Source organism: Oryctolagus cuniculus, chromosome 15 (genome assembly GCF_051225735.1).
Source record: "Oryctolagus cuniculus isolate XC-2025 breed Fujian yellow rabbit chromosome 15, ASM5122573v1, whole genome shotgun sequence".
Lineage (NCBI taxonomy): Eukaryota > Metazoa > Chordata > Mammalia > Lagomorpha > Leporidae > Oryctolagus > Oryctolagus cuniculus.
This window is the reverse complement of record NC_142881.1, coordinates 70,362,734-70,382,651: the sequence shown is the minus strand read 5'-3', so window position 1 is coordinate 70,382,651 and position 19,918 is coordinate 70,362,734. Positions and strand designations below refer to the sequence as shown.

The window sequence follows — 19,918 nt, the reverse complement described above, 5'->3', positions numbered from 1 at the left end:
GAAGAGGCCGATTCTGGGCCTTGGGACACTCCCTCCCTTGCAGCCCAGGAGCTTTGATGTCAGTGAAGGAAAAAATAAAAATGGAGGCATCTTTATGTTGTAGTCTTAGCAATGATATGAGAAAAATAAAAAAAAAAAACAGCTTTGAGTCTGAGAAAAAAATCAGAGGCATCTTACTGGAATCGACTTGGAAGGCAAATGGACTAAATTGTTTTCTTCCCCACCCTAAAGATTTTCAGAGCGTGCATACTTCGGAAAAATAGAAAAAAGGACCAAAACAAAACAAATTGCTTCACAATTTACTAATAGGCCCGATTTATAGACTAACAGTATTTCCTACATTCAATATGCTATGACTCAATAGAGCTCAAGTCTAAACATGTTTGATCAGCCACAGTGTTAACAGCCTTGAGTTTAAGAGGTTGTGTTCCAGATAGGTGAAGTTTTTGTTTTAGCAAACAGCTTGCTTTTCAGAGGCCCTTTATGTCTTTACACTGAGAGTCCGAAAACTGCAGGGAAGTTAGGGAGCCTGTAGTTGAGGTATAAAACAATGGAACAGAAGAAAACAGCCCAGAAATAAACCTGGACATTTAGCAGTCAATGGATCATCGACAGAGAGGCCAGGAACACACAGGAAAGGACAGTCTCTTCACTCAATGCTGCTGAGAAGAAATGAATGTCCACATGCTGAAGGATGAAATTGGTCCCTTGCCACATGCCATTTGCAAAACTAAAAATGCATTGAAGACTTAAATCTAAGATCTCAATTACTAGAGGAAAATAGAGGGGGCAAGTTCTATAACGTTAATCTGGGTGATGGTTTTATGGCTCTAATCCCAAAAGTCCAGGCAACAAAAGATAAAATAGACAAACTGAAAAGCTTCAGCACAGCCAAGAAAATGATTAACAGAGCAAAGAGAAAAACCTACAGAATGGGAGAAAAATTTTTGCAAAGCATACATCTAATAATATCCAAAATATGCGGGAACTATACAACTCAATAGCAACAAAGCATGCGCCAGTTACTAACGGTCAAAGGACCTGGATAGACATTTCTGAAAAGAAGACATAGAAATGGCTCAGCATCATTGTTCCAAACACTGATAATAAAATATCCAAAGCCCACAGCTTTTTAAGGCAACCATTGTCCCCATTTTACAGCTAGAGAGTTAGAGACATGAAGGGAGTTCCTGCCAAAGATGACTGACTAGCTCAGGTGGAGGACTCCCCCGCTCCTGCGATGGACCTGAAGAAATAGAAGCTTCAGGTTGCAACCTGATCCTTGCACCAGGTTAGCGACAGCACAGGCCATGTGCGTGAGTGTTAGCAACATAAAACCCCACTGGGGATGGGATGTAGTTTATAGAAACAAATAGGCAGCCCTCAGGCATTTGCTGCACCAGGCTCCCAGCCCAAATGTGGATTGTATTATTATTTTTCCTTCAGGGTTTAGAGGTGAAAATCTCTGGACTAGTGGATGGGCCTCAAACAGGGACACACTAGTGGGGTTCACAGGAGCCTGGAACTCCATCCAGTCTCCCACATGGGTAGCAAGAGCCCAGGCACTTGGGTCATCTTAGTCTGTTTTACCAGGTGCATTAGCAGGGAGCTGGACTGGGAGTAGAGCAGTGAGGACTGGAACCAGCACTCTCATGGAATGCCAGATCACAGGTGGTGGCTTAGCCCACAGCGCAATGGTGCTAGCCCCTAATTCCACTTTTCTATAAGCTTTTTGAAGTATCCTGGTAGGCAAGGGCCTGGCCTTGGCCCTGTCCCAGTGCCGAACATCAGATATCGTGGTTGATTCCCCAAGGGCAGTAGGTGGATTGGCCTCACGAGAGGAGCTCTGAGGACAAAAGTCGGCTCACTGACTTAAGCCAATTTTCACTTAATTCTTGACAATTTGCCAACAAGCATTGGGTTGCCTACATTCCATGTTGCTCTTTTAGGAGGGAAAAATCTGAATCCAAAACAGTGTGGAGAGCCAACTGAAATCTACACGGGTTTGTAAACATGACAAGTCATTACCAGGGGAGAGAAAGGCCCAATCTGGCCAACTGCGGAGCTCAACTTGGATGCCTTAAAAAGCTTGCTTTATTTCACTCAACGTAACTAGAAATGCATTAGACTCCACAGGATTTGAGATGATATCATGTTTGCTGTTCACTTTAGAATACTGAGAGAGACTGCAGAAACCCACACACACCGCCTCGTTTTACTCTGGGAGATGATCGGAGGACGTTGAGGATAGCAGTCACCAGTGTAGTGGTGGCAGACCTAGGTCCCAGACCCCTTGCTGTTTCACCAAGCTGCAGTGTTGCATGAGACATCCAAAGTAATACTCTCAGCTCCCAAATATTCTACAGATGCTGTCCAAGAATGATGCATTCAGAATGAGAATAGTTTCTGTCATCGTTAGCTGCCTCAGACCCCCACATCCTGTTCATGTTATTGACATCTGCCTTTCCTATGCAGTATCCATAGCAATGCACAAATATTGGAAACCCTCCTCAGACCCTGGGGTTTTCTTGCCGTTGGATAACGATGCAGCAGTACTATGTTGCACATGTACACAGAATGGGGGGTATTTATAGCATTTATGGAGCTTTACCATCTGCACAGCCAGGGAGTTTGAAAGCTGGGTTCTGGGTGTTACAGAGTATTTCCTAGGAAACTGAAAAATAAATACATTATGAAATTTTGGTTTTCAATGTGTTACTGATGGTGTCTTGGCATCCCGTCAAGCCTGCTGCAAAATACACTTTGCACCAGAAGGGGCATTTCTTGTGTAATCCATTGTGTCCTTGGAATCTGCAAGAACCCCACCAAATGACTTCTGTGTTAATAAGAGCATATAATAATTGAACACTCACTGTGAGCGAGGCATTATGCTAAGAGTCTTGGTTGCATTCTTCCATTTAATCTTCACTTTAACCCCTGGGAGGTAGGTGATGCTGTCCCTTTTTTCCTAGTTAGAAAACAGGCCTGGGCTGGTGCCACAGCTCACTAGGCTAATCCTCCGCCGGCGGCGCTGGTACCCTGGGTTCTAGTCCTGGATGGGGTGCCGGGTTCTGTCCCGGTTGCTCCTCTTCCAGGCCAGCTCTCTGCTGTGGCCCAGGAAGGCAGTGGAGGATGGCCCAAGTGCTTGGGCCCTGCACCCCATGGGAGACCAGGAGGAAGCACCTGGCTCCTGGCTTCAGATCGGCGCAGCGCGCCGGCCGTCCATAGCAGCCATTTAGGGGGTGAACCAACGGAAGGAAGACCTTTCTCTCTGTCTCTCTCTCTAACTCTGCCTGTCAAAAAAAAAAAAAAAAAGAAAAGAAAAGAGAAAACGGGCCTGATAAATGAAGTAGCTTGTTTATTTCAGAACTAGTGAATGGTAGCACCAGGATTCAAACCTACATCCCTGTGACTCCGAAGGGCCTGTTTGTAACATGTGTCCAGAGGCTACATAAATAACAGAGGCAACCACAGCATAAAATCACTCTGCAATATCAATAGAGTTACAGTGCAGTATGTTTTCCTGGGAAATACACTTTTAAAACGAACTCTAACCTCTGATTCCTTCTATGACTATAGAAATTATTCCATCTCTCCCTCAAACAACAGATCCATTTGAAATGTCTCTCCAAAATGGCATCTGTTAAGAAACTACAGCACTTTACTTTGAGCATAAACAAAGTTCTTACCAGAAGGGGTTAATGCAAGAAGAGGAGGAAAGGTCAGCCCAGGAATACAGGGTTGGGTGAGAGGTTTGCTATGGCTAGCAGGCATCAGTGGCACTGAGGGCCTCTGGTTGGGCATGATCAGGCCTTTCCCCTGAGCAGATATGTGTGACATTCCCCCACCCCACCCGGGCTCTGTCACTATGGGGGAGATTGGACTGAGCAGGTCAGTTGTAACTGCCCACCAGGTGTGTCTATCCAGACTTAGTGGGGCAAGTCAGTAAACGGACGTTGACCTTTAGGGAAGGTGAAACAGACACCAGGTATCTTCAAATAAGATCAAGGTGGAGAGTAGGAGGCTGCTAAGCCTGGAGGTGGCGGGGCAGCCAAAGCCGTGTGCCCAGGAGTGGGCGGACTAAGTCCTCCATGGGGCAGCACGGAGTGGGGCGAAGCCAGTTAGCTTGCAGCAAGCTAACTCGGCCTCCATATTTAGAAGTTCTAAAGCAAAGGTTCTTACCCTGGGGTCCACTGATGGGTCAGCAGACCTGAGGATTTGTTTGTTTGATGAAACCCCTCTACACTCTTCAAACATGAAGGGCAGCTCTTTCTATGATTATCATTGTTGTTAATTACTCTATTAGAAGTTGAAATTGAAGGGCCTTAAGCTGCCGCCTTCAACACTGCCATCCCATTTGAGCTCTGGCTGCAGACCCAGCTGCTCCACTTCCAAGCTGACGATCCACCTGGGAAAGTGGAAGAAGGTGGCCCAAGTCCTTGGGCCCCTGCCACCCACATGGGAGACCCTAGTGGAGTTCCAGGCTCCCACGTTCCAGGCTTTGGCCTGGTCCAGCCCTGTGCATTGCAGCCATTTGGGGAGTTAACCTGTGAATGGGAAATGGATCTCTCTCTCTCTCTCTCTCTCTTTCTTCATAACTCCACTTTTCAAATAATTAACAAGCAAATCTTTCAAATCTTTTAAATATTTTAAGAATTGAAACTGAGAACATTTTTAAAAGCTTGTTTAATGATTCATTTGAAAATAGCAACAGTGAATGAATTGCCATGAACACATCTCAGCAGTAGTATGAAATTAGCTCTCACCTAATGGGCCCCTTGAGATCGGCCTTAAAGTACAAGTTGTAGGATATGAAAGGGCATAATGAAATACTTAAGATAAAGTTTGCTATGCTTTATAATATCTGATGTAAAGTGTGTTAACCACTATGGAATATGTTAAAAATCTTATAAAAATTTGTTTTTATTACATGATGTATTTTATCATATAAAATATTACTATATATAAAATACACATAAAATATACCCTGAATTTTGATATTATGAAATGTGTTAAATATCTTAGAAAAGTTTGCCTAATATGGACAGCTTTGTTTCCTTGGTTAACTGTTTACTGTCTCCACCTACTACAGAAAGAGTTAGTTTTTTTTCCTATATAATCTGCCTAGAGAGCAAAGATCCTGTTTCACCACAATAATTTTCTGGCCTTTGTGTTGATTTTATTATGCAGCTGATTATTTGATTTAAGAAAACAAGATTTTTAAATTAGGAGACAGCTGAAGTTCATTCCACTCATGTTACTCTCTGGGTTTATTTTTAATTGTTTTATTTTTCCCTTTCAAATGGGTAGACAAATATCATTTCTCACAAGTACCTATGATCCTAATGTAAGTGTTCAAATGCCCTGTTGGTTTTGGATTATTGCTCTCCCAAAATCAATCCTAAATATTAAATAAAATTTCAAGGATAGCTTTCCTAGGAAGTCCACTGGAAATCCAGAAAGCTTTGATACTGAATCCCCATAGAAAGAGAGGTGCCAGAAATAATTAGATTTATTTGGTGTTACCATTGATGAATTTCACAGGAATAAATAAAATTAGTTTTGATCAAAAGAAGAAACTGTAGGACAAACTTGCTTTCTGTGGCCAACTAAGCATTGTCTGCAGCACACCCTACCTGCTGATGCCTTGGGAAAGTAGCTGATAGAAATGCAAAATAGGCCGGTGCCTTGACTCACTAGGCTAATCCTCTGCCTAGCTGTGCAGGCACACCAGGTTCTAGTCCCGGGCGGGGCGCCAGATTCTGTCCCGATTGCCCCTCTTCCAGGCCAGCCCTCTGCTATGGCCAGGGAGTGCAGTGGAGGATGGCCCAGGTGCTTGGGCCCTGCACCCGATGGAAGACCAGGAAAAGCACCTGGCTCCTGGCTCCTGCCATCGGATCAGCGCGGTGCGCCGGCCGCGGCGGCCATTGGAGGGTGAACCAAAGACAAAAGGAAGACCTTTCTCTCTGTCTCTCTCTCTCACTGTCCACTCTGCCTGTCAAAAAAAAAAAAAAAGAAAAGAAAAAAAAAGAAATGCAAAATAATTCTTGTCTCTAGACACATCCCTTCTGTCCTCACCAGTGAAGCTTCTATTGACTTCCTGGCCCTACTCTGAAAGAAGCTGGCTTGGGCTCCATGTGTACATTGGTTTCAACATTCCTTTGCTTCATATGAATTCCCACTTTTTTTTACTTCCCTTTTGAGTTAGTTATAATCTGCCTGGTTCCCTCATTGATTCATTGAAATTAAATCCTTAGCACATGTTTTGTTAGAGTAGACCACCCGAAAAACGTCACCAAGAGACATGTCTCTTATGCAAACAGCACGGGGAAGTTTTATTGATTATCCAGCATGCTGGGGCTGTCTGATCATCATGAACAGAGCAGCCCCGAATAACCAAAGGTTAGGGTTTATAAAGGGAAAAACCGCAAAACCAGGAAGGGAGGAATACACGGTTGCTATGCACGGTTGCTATACACAATTGCTAAGATCAAAAGAGAGTACATAAAATCAAAAGAGTATATGGTTACTGGGGTCAACATAACCTAAAACCTAAGTGAAATTAATATTTATCATAATCTTGACAATACCAGTTACAATCTTACAATTAGCAATTAGGACTTGATATTAATGTAAGACACAGACAAATCACATCTTTATTATGAACCCAGGTAACCCAGGGGCAACTTTTGTGCTTGTAAGCTTGAGCAATCATGCTAGGGGGTTTTTGTGCTCTGCCAAGGGTGATATAGTGTACTGCTATTGTTTGACTATTTGAAACCATAGTTTCAGACCAGAGTCTCACGGTGGGGGGGGGGTGTTGGAGTCTCAAGGACTCCAAAATGGAGTCCCTACTGTCAGGGGGCTACTTCAGTTTGTTTTATATCTGTTTGAGAGTCATAATTTTACTTTAAAAAAAAATCTTAATGCATAGAATAGACATCAGTTCTGTATAAACAAGGGAAGCCCTGGGCATCAGGGTTTAATTCTTTCCCTTAACCATGGTTGAAAATAGATAGAAGACCAAGATTACGTGGAAGGCAATAACTGGGAACTGGCATTAACTTTCAGCAGTTCAATTATTTGACCTTCTCTGCATGCAGTAGCCTTGGGGGTAGGTTGCTCTCCTCTCCTACACCTGTGTACCCTTCTTAGGTGGAGCTCAAATAATCCCTTCTCACCTTATAGCAGCAGGCAGGACTGAGTTAAAGATACAGGCCTGGAAGAGTAATATCAAAGGTATGTGGTATAATCAAGGAAGGCTCAGAAACAGGGTGGGCTAAAGGTCAGTCCTGGGTCAGGCCTTTGGGCTCCCGGGTAAGTCATTGGTTAGGACGCCCAGTGTCTCAGACCTGAGTGCCTGGGTCCAATGCCCACCTCCATGCTGACCGCAGCGTTCCTGCTAAACGCAGGCCCTGGGAGGGGCTGGTGATGGCTCAGGAGGTTGGGTTCCTGCCATTCATGTGGAAGACCAAGATTGCACTCCAGCTCCTGGCTTTCGCCCCAGCCATCAAAGGCACTAGGGATTGAGCCAGTGGATGGAGTTTCTCTCTCCCTCCCTCCTTTCTCCCTCTCCCTCCCTCTCAAATAAATAAATAGTTAATCAAAAATAATGATAAAGGTTGGTCCTATGCAGTTAAGCAGTTGCTATAGCACTGAGTTAAAATGAAGATAACACTGAGGTTTAAAGACAGGTTTAAATACTGAGGTTTAAGGAATTCTTTAAAAACTTTTTACTGAAGTATAACATATATACGTTTAAAGAACTAAATTCACCAAAGGAACCAGCAGTGTCTGGTGCTATGATACGGCAGGTTAAGCCAACACTTGGGACACCCACATCCCATATTGGAGTGCCAGTTTGAATCCTGGATACTCCACTTCCCATCCAGCTTCCTGCTAATACACCTGGGAAGGCAGCCAGGATGAAATTCTTGGCTCCTGGCTTCAGCCTGGCCCAGAAGTCACTGCTGTGGCCATTTGGAGGGTGCACCAGTAGGTGGAAGATCTCTCTCTCTCTCTCTCTCCCACCCCCACCCCCACTGCATCCTCCCATTCCCCATCCTGCCTTTCAAATAAATACATCTTTTTTAAAAAGTTGAATTATAGATTTTTTTTTTGTGAAAGTCTTTCATTAATTATACTTGCATCCATAATGTTGTATGTAGTGGTGAATCATTCATTACCTAATCTGATGTTGGTGGGAATTTAGATCGTTTCTAGTTTAGAACTATTATGGTGGGTAAAGCCGCCACCTACAGTGCCGGCATCCCATATGGCCGCTGGTTCAAGTCCGGCTGCTCCACTTCCTTCCAGCTTTCTGCTGTGGCCTGGGAAAGTAGTGGAAGATGGGCCAAGTGTTTGCACTCCTGCACCCACGTAGGGGACCAGGAAGAAGCTCCTGGCTCCTGGCTTCGGATCAGCCCAACTCCGGCCATTGTGGCCATTTTGGGAGTGAACCAGGGGGTGGAAGCCCTTTCTGTTTCTCTGCCTCTGCCTCTCTGTAACTCTGCCTTTCCAATAAATAAATAAATCTTTTTATAAAAAAAGAACTATTATGATAGTGCAGTTATAAACATTCATTTTTTTTCTGAGACTTAGTTATTTGAAAGGCAGAGTGACAGAGAGAGATAGAAAGAGATCATCTGCTGCTTCACTCCTCAAGAGGCCACAATGGCCTAGGCTGTGCCACGCCAAAGCCAGGAGCCTGGAATTCCATGCAGGTCTCCCATGTGGGTGGCAGGGGTCCAAGCACTTGGGCCATCTTCTGCTGCTTTTCCAAGGCCATTAGCAAGGAGCTGGATCAAAAGTGAAACAGCCAGGACTTGAACGGGCACCCCTATGGGGAGCTGGTGCTGCAGGTGGTGGCTTTACCTGCTACACCACAGCACTGAACCCACAGAAAAGTTTTTTGAACCAAAACAAACTCATACTTTTAATTCTATTTTGCATGTGTACTTAGGCTTGGAATTGGTAGAGTGTTTTTATTTATTTATTTATTTTTAAAGATTTATTTATTTATTTGAAAGACAGAGTTACACAGAGAGAGGAGAAGCAGAGAAAGAGAGAGGTCTTCCATTCGATGGTTCACTCCCCAACTGGCTGCAACAGCTAGAATTGTGCCAATCCGAAGCCAGGAGCTTCTTCCAGGTCTCCCACGCGGGTGCTGGGGCCCAAGGACTTCGGCCATCTTCTTATTGCTTTCCCAGGGCACAGGGAGAGCTGGATAGCAGAGAGCTAGATCAGAAGTGGAGCAGCCAGGTCTCGAACCGGCGCCCATGTGGGATGCCGGCACTTTAGGCTAGGGCGTTAATCTGCTGCGCCACAGTGCCGGCCCCAGTAGAGTGTATTTATATCCGTATGTATATTAAAAATCTTGTGCTAGAGTTGTGGTACAACAGGTCAAGCTGCCACCTGCAAAGCTAGTCTCATATAAGCATGGGTTTGAGTTCCGGCTGCTCTACTTCCAATTCAGCTCTCTGCTAATGTGCTTGGGAAAAGCAGCAGATGATGGCCCAAGTGCTTTGGCCCAGGCCACCCATGTGAGAAACCCAAGTGGAGTTCCTGGCTTCTGGCTTCAGTCTGGCCCAGCCCTGGCTGTTGTAGCCATTTGAGGAGTGAACTAACATATGAAAGTCTCTCTCTCTCTCTCTCTCTCTCTCTCTCTCTCTCTCTCTCCCCTCTTCCCCCTCTCTTCCTCTCTTCCTCTCTTCCTCTTTCTCTGTAACTCTGCATTTTAAATAAATAAATAAATCTTTTTTTTTTTTTTACCGTCTTGTATCTCTGAGTCTAATCCAACATAGCAGGGTTCACTTTATCCTTTTCCCTTTCCTTGCTGTGGTTTCTGTGACAGAAACCAAGCATACTTATTTTCTCCATCCTGGAATATCCATATTACGAAGCCTCATTCCCCAGCTCTGTCTGCTGAAAGGGCCTAGAGCCGGGACAGCCCAGGTCTGGATTTCCAAGAGGAAGCAGGCTTCCTTGGAGCCATGGCTGAGTCCAGGATGGAAGCTGGGGAATGACAGGATGAGTGCTGAGTATCAGAAAGGAAAGAAGCACTCAAAGTGGGGATAACTCAGACAGACAGGAACCCTCTTACCTGGCCTTATCTGGGACAGTTTGACCAAAAAACAATGTTAGGAATAGATTATAACTGGCAAACTAACTTCCCATAAGGCTGAAATAGACAAGGGAGCCCATATATGGAGAGAAGAGAGTTCTTTACAGTTGAATTCCAACTAATAAATGTGGAAGAAATTATGGAAATAGAAAATCGACCACCAGAGAATGCAGTGGGAATGAATGTTGCAAATAAAGAGCCAAATGAATGCTCAAACTGGTGAAAGTGTGATGCTAAACAAGATATTTGCATAATGTACTTACAGGTGTATTTCAAAAAGATTGTGGAAAATGGAATTAAAAGGTACATTTTCATGCAAAAAAGTCTGTGAAACCATGCACTTGTATTAATCACAGAAGAAGAAGAAGAAAAAAAAAAAACAGTGATTGTATAGTGAAGAAATGTGACAGACATCGTATTCCAGGGCTCATGTGGGACACAGTGTCCTGGAGGGGTGCAGTGGGAAGGGCGCATGTGGGACACAGTGTCCTGGAGGGGTGCAGTGGGAAGGGCGCAATAGCACTTCTGTGGTGTTCCCACACAAAACGCAGCTCTTGAGGTCATGAGCAGGGCAATCCTGGCAACGTCCCAGGCAGACCTGCGACTTTCCAATAGTATTGTACTAATGTCAGTTACTTGGCTTTCCCAACTCCTGTGAAGTTATGTAAGGTGTTAATATTTGGGAACACCGGTGGAGTGTATATAGGAATCCACTGTCTGGTTTTCGTAAGCATAAAGTTACTTCAGAAGAAAAAGAAAGAGAGGAGTCAGTTGTGATTGTGCCATCCTTAAGACAGAAACCCTGGCCAGCACCTCTGCTGCAGGTACAAAGTGCTCCCCTGACAGAGGCAGTCAAGGTCCTCAATAATGAACCCAGACTTTTCCCCACATTTATATTAGCTCCGCCCACGTCCATCAGCCGCCCATGCCCTGCCAATTTCTCTGGCACAGGCTTAGAAAAGCCTGACTCATGTCCTAAGACCCCTTTCATGGGGCCTTCACCTTACACCCAGAGTCAGCTGCTAGCCAACCCTGCAGTGCAGTCAGCCCTGGGTCGTGACCTTGGAAACCTTGAACTCCCTTGGGGGGGTGGGGATGTAGGCTCTGCGGGTCTGTCATTCCCTACACCCTGTCTGCCCTTAGGAAGCTTCTGACTTGCAAATAAACACAGCCAGGAGAAGGGAAAGCAGATCAGAGGTGGGTAGGGTGGGTAAGGGAGCCTGCACAGCTCTTCGGGGCTGTGGTTTTCCTTTGGCCTCTTCTGCTCAGAGCGGGCTGGTCTGCCCAAAGCTATGCAGCTGTTAAGAACAAAAATCCCCATTTGAACACAGCCTTCTGCCTCCTTTACTAAGGGCTGCTAGCTCCAAAAAGGCTTGGAATAGCCAACCATGTAGCATCTTCATACAGTTTTCATTTCACCCTGACACACCTCAAGGTCATCTCTGGGGACAGCCTCGCAGAGAAGGTTCCCAAAGAGCTGGCAGGAAATGCGACTGACTCCCCTCTCCCCAGGCCTGCAGAGCGTCCCAGTATCACAGCTGAATGCATTCTGGGGAAACAGCCACAGACGTGACAACGAACTGAATGCACACTTAACAGTGTGAACCTGCAGCAAAGTCATCTCAACCCTGAGCAGCTAGAATACCAGCACCACAGTGGGCTGGGGCTGAGCTCATTTGCTGGACCCCTTTATTCCTGATCCCGCTCCTTGAAATGTGGATTTATCGGGGCTGACGCTGTAGTATAGTAAGCTAAGCCACGGGTTTGTGTCCCGGCTGCTCCTCTTCCGATCTGGCTCCCTGGTAATGGGCTCCCTTGGAGGCTTCAAGTGATGTCTCAAGTGCTTAGGTCCTTGCCTCCCTGCCATCCACGTGGGAAACTCTGACTGAGTTCTGGGCTCCTGGTTTCACTGACCCAGCCCCAGCCATTGTGGTTACTTGGGGAGTGAACTAACAGATGGGAGATTTCTCTGTCTCTTTTCCTCTCAAATGAATTAATTAAGTAAATAGAAACAGCATCTTAAAACCACTGGCTGGGAAACTTCTCTTGCCAAGCTCTAGAATAACTACAGAAGCCATCCAACGCCTGCAGTATTGGCTGAGGTCAACTGAGAAGCTAACTACACGGTGTTTCACAGGGTGTTGAAATCCATGAACGTTAGCTGTTAGGACTATCATTATTGATATCCTAATGGGTAATAGTGAACCGCTGCCCTCACCCTGCACCTCCCTTCTCCCTGTACCAAGCAGACCTACTCATCTACATCCTCCGTAAGCTGGGAGGATTTGGGACTGCCTGCAAGAAAGGCAGAGGGCTCAAAAACAAAAAACTTCTTAAATACCAACTTGTGAAGACGCCACACTGCTTTTCCTGGGACCCAGCAGAGATCCACATCACATTTTCCTGGTTCCCTTTCTCTGGCTATGATCTGTGCACCGTGTGCTAGCAGCCCTCTCCATCTGTGAGAGAGGCAGTGGGCCTTGGCCACAGGGCCTGGATCTTTCTGCTGGTGGCTCTGGAAATACTGGCTGGTGCCAGAAGGAGAAGAGAAAGAGGCTTTGTGCAGCCCAGACACTCCCAGCCAGCGAGACTGGTCCAAGTGGGCTCCATCTCCATCCCCAGAGGGGTGGCCAGCCCCTATTTCCTGTTTCCTTGGCCCCTCGCCCTTGGAAATGCCAACAGAACCTGCCAGCTCCCCCACCGGCTGTCTTCTCAGCACAGCCAGCCTCAGAGGATGCAGCCCACAGCCCAGGGACTGACACGGGCACACATCCCAGATTCCTAAATGGCCCCTGTGTACCTTGGGCCACCTCCTCGGTTCTCCAAGCCTCACATGGTGTTCAGCGTGGATCCTGGTGCTACCTGCCAGGGTAAAGGGAGCACTAAACGAGAAGGAAGCTCCTGCACATTGGGGCACATCATTCATGCAGCCGGTGCTGGGTGTTCCCCCTCGCTACAGCAGTTGTCACCCTGAGCCCCTAAGTAGCCCACTTGCCCCTTCTCAGCACACCCTGCTCCAGAACCCCTCACTATCTAGAAACTTTGCTGAGGCCTCAGAGTCAAGAGGTCTGGGAATATTGAAGAGCACAGATTATGCAATTAGCAGCTGGCACTGCAACGCAGCAGATTAAATTGCTGCTTGAGACTGGCATCCTATGTCAGAATGCCTGTTTGAATCCTGATTGCTCCACCTGATCCAGCTCCCTAAACATGCTCCTACTTGGATTCTTGCAACTTATATGGGAGACCTAGATGGAGTTCCTGGCTCCTGGCTACAGCCTGCCCTGGCTGTTATGGCCATTTGGGGAGTGAACCAGTAGATGGAAGATTCTCATTCTCTCTCTCTCTCATTCTTTCTCTCTCTGTGTCTCTCTACTCCTCCCCCTCCTCCCTCCCTCACTGTTGTTCAATCAATCAATCAATAAATATTTAAAAAAAAAAAAAAAGATCCTGGCTGCTGCTGCGGCTCACTAGGCTAATCCTCCACCTGCGGCACCAGCACCCCAGGTTCTAGTCCTGGTTGGGGTGCCAGATTCTGTCCCAGTTGCTCCACTTCCAGTCCAGCTCTCTGCTGTGGCCTGGGAAGGCAGTGGAGGATGGCCCAAGTGCTTGGGCCCTGCACCCGCATGGGAGACCATGAGGAAGCACCTGGCTCCTGACTTCGGATCAGCGTAGCGCGCTGGCTGTAGCAGCCATTTAGGGGGTGAACCAACAGAAGGAAGAGCTTTCTCTCTGTCTCTCTCTTTCTGTCTAACTCTGCCTGTCAAAAAAAAGATCCTGGAACCAGATCCACCTGTAACCCTGGATGAAATATATTTAACAAATCTTATCTGAAAGATGCACATGAAGAAACTTAAATATAATTAGTACTGCAAAGACTAATAAAGATATTGTATATACAACCTTTGAAGAATGCCTGGTTCAGAGATAAGTTCAGTTTTTCAGGGATAAGTTTAGCAAATCACAGAACAAAAGTAAATAATGAAGCTCTTTTATAATTAGCGCCAGCTGGACACCAACATGCTTTGAAGCCCAACATATGGTTGGCATATTTCCCTGATTCCTGCTGCTGGTTCCAGTGCCCCTATTAATTTCACTGTTCGTTTCCCATTTCCTTTCTCTTGCCATGATCCGTGCACCGTGTGCTAGCAGCCCTCTCCATCTGTGAGAGAGGCAGTGGGCCTTGGCCACGGGGCCTGGATCTTTCTGCTGGTGGCTCTGGAAATACTGGCTGGTGCCAGAAGGAGAAGAGAAAGAGGCTTTGTGCAGCCCAGACCCTCCCAGCCAGCGAGACTGGTCCAAGTGGGATCCATCTCCATCCCCAGAGGGGTGGCCAGCCCCTGTTTCCTAGGACATAGTGAACTGGATCCCTGTTATCTTCTTGCTCAGTTTTCTTCTACATGTTTGGGCTGGTTTCCATTGGCACAAGGAAATAAGTTGATTTCCAAATAGCTATCTCTCTCTCTTTTTAAGATTTATTTGTTTATATATGTAAGAGTCAGAGCTACAGAGAGGGAGAGACAGAGAGAGAGCTCTTCCATCTGCTGGCTCAGATAAAGCTCCTGGCTCCTGACGTTCGCCTGGCCCAGCCGCAGTCATTGAGGCCATCTGGGGAGTGAACCAGCAGCTGGAAGCTCTCTGTCTCTCTCATTCTGCCTTTCAGATGGATAAATATATACATATTTTTTAAAAAGGTAACATTAATTATCTTAGTAAGAAAATGTCCCTTTATTTCTATTTTTTAAAAGATTTATTTATTTATTTGAAAGGCAGAATTACAGAGAGGCAGAGGCAGAGAGAGAGAGGGAGAGAGGTCTTCCATCCGCTGGTTCACTCCCCAGATGACCACAACGGCTGGAGCTGTGCCAATCCAAAGCCAGGAGCCAGGAGTTTCTTCTGGGTCTTCCATGTGGATGCAGGGCCCAAGGACTTGGACCATCTTCTGCTGCTTTCCCAGGCCATAGCAGAGAGCTGGATCAAAAGTGGAGCAGCCAGGACTCAAACTGGCGCCCATATGGGATGCTGGCACTGCAGACAGAGGCTTTACCCACTAGGCCACAGCGCCAGCCCCTACTTCTACATCTTTGAATTTGTTGTTTTACTCTCGGGGTATCTGCTCATCAGATAACACTTTCAGGATTAATTGAAAATATAAGGCTATGTTGATTTTTGTTTCTTTGACCTTAGCACAGATGTGATGACTTTTTTTCCAGTCCTCACTAAATAGGCAGCCAATAATTTATGTCATGTTCAAATTAGTGGCTAAATGAGACAGGATGCAATAAAGCGTATTAGGATATTTGAATGTCCATTTGGGAAAAAAAAATTTTATGTTTGAATCTTTCCTCCCAACCACATAGAAATTCTAGATGGGTTAGAGATTTTGTCTTTAAGAAACCTTAAAACTATTTGGAGAAAATATTGGAAAATATTTTTATAGTCTCGATGTGAAGAATCATAAGTAAGTTGTGATAAACTTACATAAGCCATAAAAGAAAACACAGAGATTTCGCCACATGATATCTAAAACTTCTCTATGATGAAAGAGACCACAAAGTTCACGACAATGGGAGGCAGAAAGAAAACATTGCCAACATATAGGAGAGGACTTAAAAAAGTTTGTGGAAAAATGGAATTACAAAATAAATTTGTTTGGCAAACCAAATTTTGAAATCCATGCAGTTTTTTTCATAATATGCATAATATCCATGAGCTTTTCAAAGAGGCTTGGAACAACAGGCAGTAGATTAATAATCAAAGTATGTAAAGGGGAGAAGTGGGGGAAAAAGAACATTTGAATAGGCAAATAAAGCTCAACCCTCACTCTAAATAGCAAATAAATAAAAACAAGGTAAAATCATCAAAATCTCAAAACGTAGATATCCGGCATTGCAGAATGCACAGGGCAACAGCTCTTCCACCTCCAGGCTCTTCCGCGCCAAAAGTATTGTCTGTGAATGGCACTCCTGCAGTGCGGTTCCAGTACAGGTTCCCATGGAGCGGGGTGCACCTGGAGCTCAGTTCTCTGTGCCCTGCCACTCCAGTGTTTGGGGGACAGTTTGTGATATATTCAGCAAAATATCAAAGACCCTCTGACTCAATGATTCTTCTTCCAAGAATCTAGCCTTTCAGAAATATATGAATATCTAATAGTGCATAAAGATATATGCAAAAAAGATATTCTTTGAGGCACATTTTATTTGGGGGAGAAAAAGGAAATACCCTATGTGTCCATCATGAAAATAAAAATAATGATGTAAATAAGGATGCATCTACTCATGGGATATTTTGCAACTCTTCCTATTCTTAAATGTTTGTTTTCATATATTTGGAAGGTAAAGTGACAGGCAGGGAGAGAGAGCTCCCATCTGCCTGCTCACTCTCCAATTACCTGCCACAGCATGAGCTAATCAAGGCTGACACTGAGAACCTGGAGCACCATCCAGGCCTCCCCAAAGCTGCCAGAGCCCAAGCACTTGAGCTATCTTCTGCTGCCTCCCAGGATGCACTAGCAGGAATCTGGATTGGAAATGCAGTAGCCAGGACTCAAACTGGTGCTCTCAGGGAGATGGGAGCACCCTGGGCAGCAGGCTAACATGCTCCAGATAATTTGCAACTCTTTAAAGGATTTGTACTCACGTTCAACGATCTTCAGTATTTGATGCTACAGCAGAGATAAACATGAACATAAAAAATATTAAAATTATCTCGTGTCGGAGCCAGCACTGCGGTGTAGAAGTTTAAAGCTGCCATCTGCAGTGCCGGCATCCCATGCAGGCGCTGGTTTGAGACCCGGCTGCTCCATTTCCTATTCAGCTCCCTGCTGACCTGCCTGGGAAGGGAGAGGGGGATGGCCCAAGTGCTTGGGCCCCTGCAACCCCATGGGAGGCCAGGAAGAAGCTCCTGATCCCTGGCTTAATCCCCCAGCCATTGAGGCCATTGGGGGAGTGAACCAGCAGATGGAAGATATCTATGTGTGTGTGTCCACCTCTCTCTCTGTAACTCTGCTTCTCAAATAAATAAAATAAAATTTTTTAAATAAAAATCTCATGTTGCATTCCAATGTCTACATGTTTATGTCTTAATCTGCATTATACAGATGGGCAACACAAGATGGGTAAGGAAAAGCCTGCTAAACCAAGAGGCCTGAACGGGACCCTTGAGCATGGGGAGTGTAGTGAGTGGCGGTTTTCATGCTATACTCCATATACTCACTCCGTGCTCTACCACAAGGAAGCATTGTATACAGTTTTATAACATTAAATTCAAAATATTCTGAAGCCCACTGGCTGTGTGCGTTGTAAGAATCCTTGTGGGTTTGGCTGTTCTTTGACAACTTTCCACCTGGCTAAACTACCCAGGAGTGTCCTACCACATTCTTGGCATTCCTGGAATAAACCGTTTCTTTTTCTAAACCAGCTCATCTGGGCATCATAATTCCCAGGAGAATTTTTTTTTTTTTTTTAATTGTAGATCCAAGTCTCCTTCACTGACTCAGAATTTCTTATTTTGCTGTGGAGGAGGAAGTGCGAGTTACGGTTCATGTGGCAGCCACACAGCCACAGCCACGGCCACGGCCACAGCCACAGCCACAGCCATGGCCACAGCCCAGGAGAAGGTGGAGAGGGAGGCTGGATCCTCAGGGCAGCCCCAAGGCATGAGATGAAAGTGCTCCATTTGGAGCCACAAAACAACAACAGATACATTAGGGCTGGGCCTTTTGTTTTCCCCACAACTCAACCTTTTCTAATGCATTTGTTGTTCTGTAAAGGAGGTGGGGAATTTCCACTTGTTCTCTTCTAAACCACTGCAGGATGCTTTGAAGCTGCCTTAAAATCCCATCCAGTTCTTAGAATTAAGAAACCCACCCAGTCTGCTTCCAAAGGAAGAAGGTAACAGAGTTGCAAGGTGTGTGTGTGCTTTGTATTGTTATCTCAGGGCTTCAAATCAGACTGCACAGCTGATCTGTAGAAAGGGGCCTGTGAGGGTCTCCAGGGCAGATCAGAGAGGCCAGACATGCATACTCCTACCCTAGGTGCATGCATACTCCTACCCTAGGTGAGGTCTGTTAAGATTATAAGCCTGACTGCTTTGTGAATGCCCTAAAGGCAGATGTGAGTTTACCTATCTAATGCAAGGCTTAAGCCTCTGCTGAACACTCTGATTTTGATTGTATTGGGGCCTTTTGCTTTTACAGAGCTGTAAACTGTCCACAACTGATAGCAATGCAAAATAGTTCTTTTGTCTCTAGATAGGCCAGTCCTGCCACGTGTACAGGTTCAGGTGACTCCAGGCCTTCCTGCCTCTATTTGCACAATATCACAGTCTATATCAGATAAGGTACAGGGCAGCAGGTGAGGCCCAACTGCTGCCCTTGAGGCCATATAGGGAGGGAAGATAACTCTCTTTCTCACTCTGCCTTTCAAATAACTAAACAAAAACTTTGATGAAAAATATTTCAGACTGGCACCAAGGCTCAATAGGCTAATCCTCCACCTGCAGTGCTGGCACCCTGGGTTCTAGTCCTGGTTGGGGCGCCGGGTTCTGTCCCGGTTGCTCCTCTTCCAGTTCAGCTCTCTGCTGTGGCCTGAGAAGGCAGTGGAGGATGGCCCAAGTGCTTGGGCCCTGCACCCGCATGGGAGACCAGGAGAAGCATCTGACTCCTGGCTTCGGATCAGCGCGGCCATTGGGGGGTGAACCAACGGGGAAAACAAAAAAAAAAGGAAGATCTTTTGTTAGAGTCCGAAAAAGCCCACCACCCGAGGAACGACTCCAAGAGACCTTTCTCTCATGCAACCAGCAAAGGGTTAAAGATTTATTGATTATCCAGCATGCTGGGGCTGTCCGATCATACATGAGCAGAGCAGCCCCAAATAACCAAAGGTTAGGGTTTATAAAGGCAAAAACCGCAAAACCGGGAAGGGGGGGAATACATGGTTGCTATGCATGGTTGCTATACACAATTGCTAAAATCAAAAGAGAGTACATAAAATCAAAAGAGAGTATATGGTTACTGGGGTCAACATAACCTAAAACCTAAGTGAAATTAATATTCATCATAATCTTAGACAATACCAGTTACAATATTACAATTAGCAATTAGGACTTGACATTAATGTAAGACACAGACAAATCACATCTTTATTATTAGCTCAGGTAACCCAGGTGCCACTTGAGCAATCATGCTAGGGGGTTTTTGTGCTCTGCCAAGGGTGATGTAGTGCACTGCTATTGTCTGACTATTTGAGATCATAGTTTCAGACCAGAGTCTCACGGTGGGGGGGGGTGCTTTCTCAGAATGGAGTCTCAAGTGCTCCAAAATGGAGTCCCTACTGTCAAGGTGCTACTTCACTCTGTCTAATTTTACAGCTGTACCAGGAATGTTATAACCTGTAAGCTTAAGCTTAACTTTTTACACCCGCACATATACAATTTTAACTTTTCACTTTCTCTCTGTCTCTCTCACTGTCCACTCTGCCTGTCAAAAAAATAAAAATAAATAAAGAAAAATATTACAGATCTGTGTCTGTTTTTTGGACTGATAGTGACTTTCTAGGGTGCATCCCTTATTAATGAGTTCGATAAAATCTTTAGCTCCTGCTCATTTTATATCTGTGTGAGTCCTGATTTAACGTTTTTTTGGAAAAGCATCTTTTCACATCACTGTCCCTTCTTTCCCGGAAGAAGGACTTCCTACAGAAGAGCCAACAGCAAGCCTGCGATCCCACAGACGCTGTCTGAGGCCATCGGAGCCCTTTCTTGTTCCTCGTGGAGAAAAGCTTCTTCGCACCTGGG

At 45.5% G+C, this 19,918-nt stretch overlaps 1 protein-coding gene across 1 annotated transcript in view; it reads right to left on the bottom strand.

Moving 5' to 3' along the window:
• LOC138845395 (cytoplasmic polyadenylated homeobox-like protein 2) overlaps nt 1-19,918 on the bottom strand; it is a 99,288-nt gene that overhangs the window by 56,365 nt on the left and 23,005 nt on the right. The window lies entirely within an intron of this gene.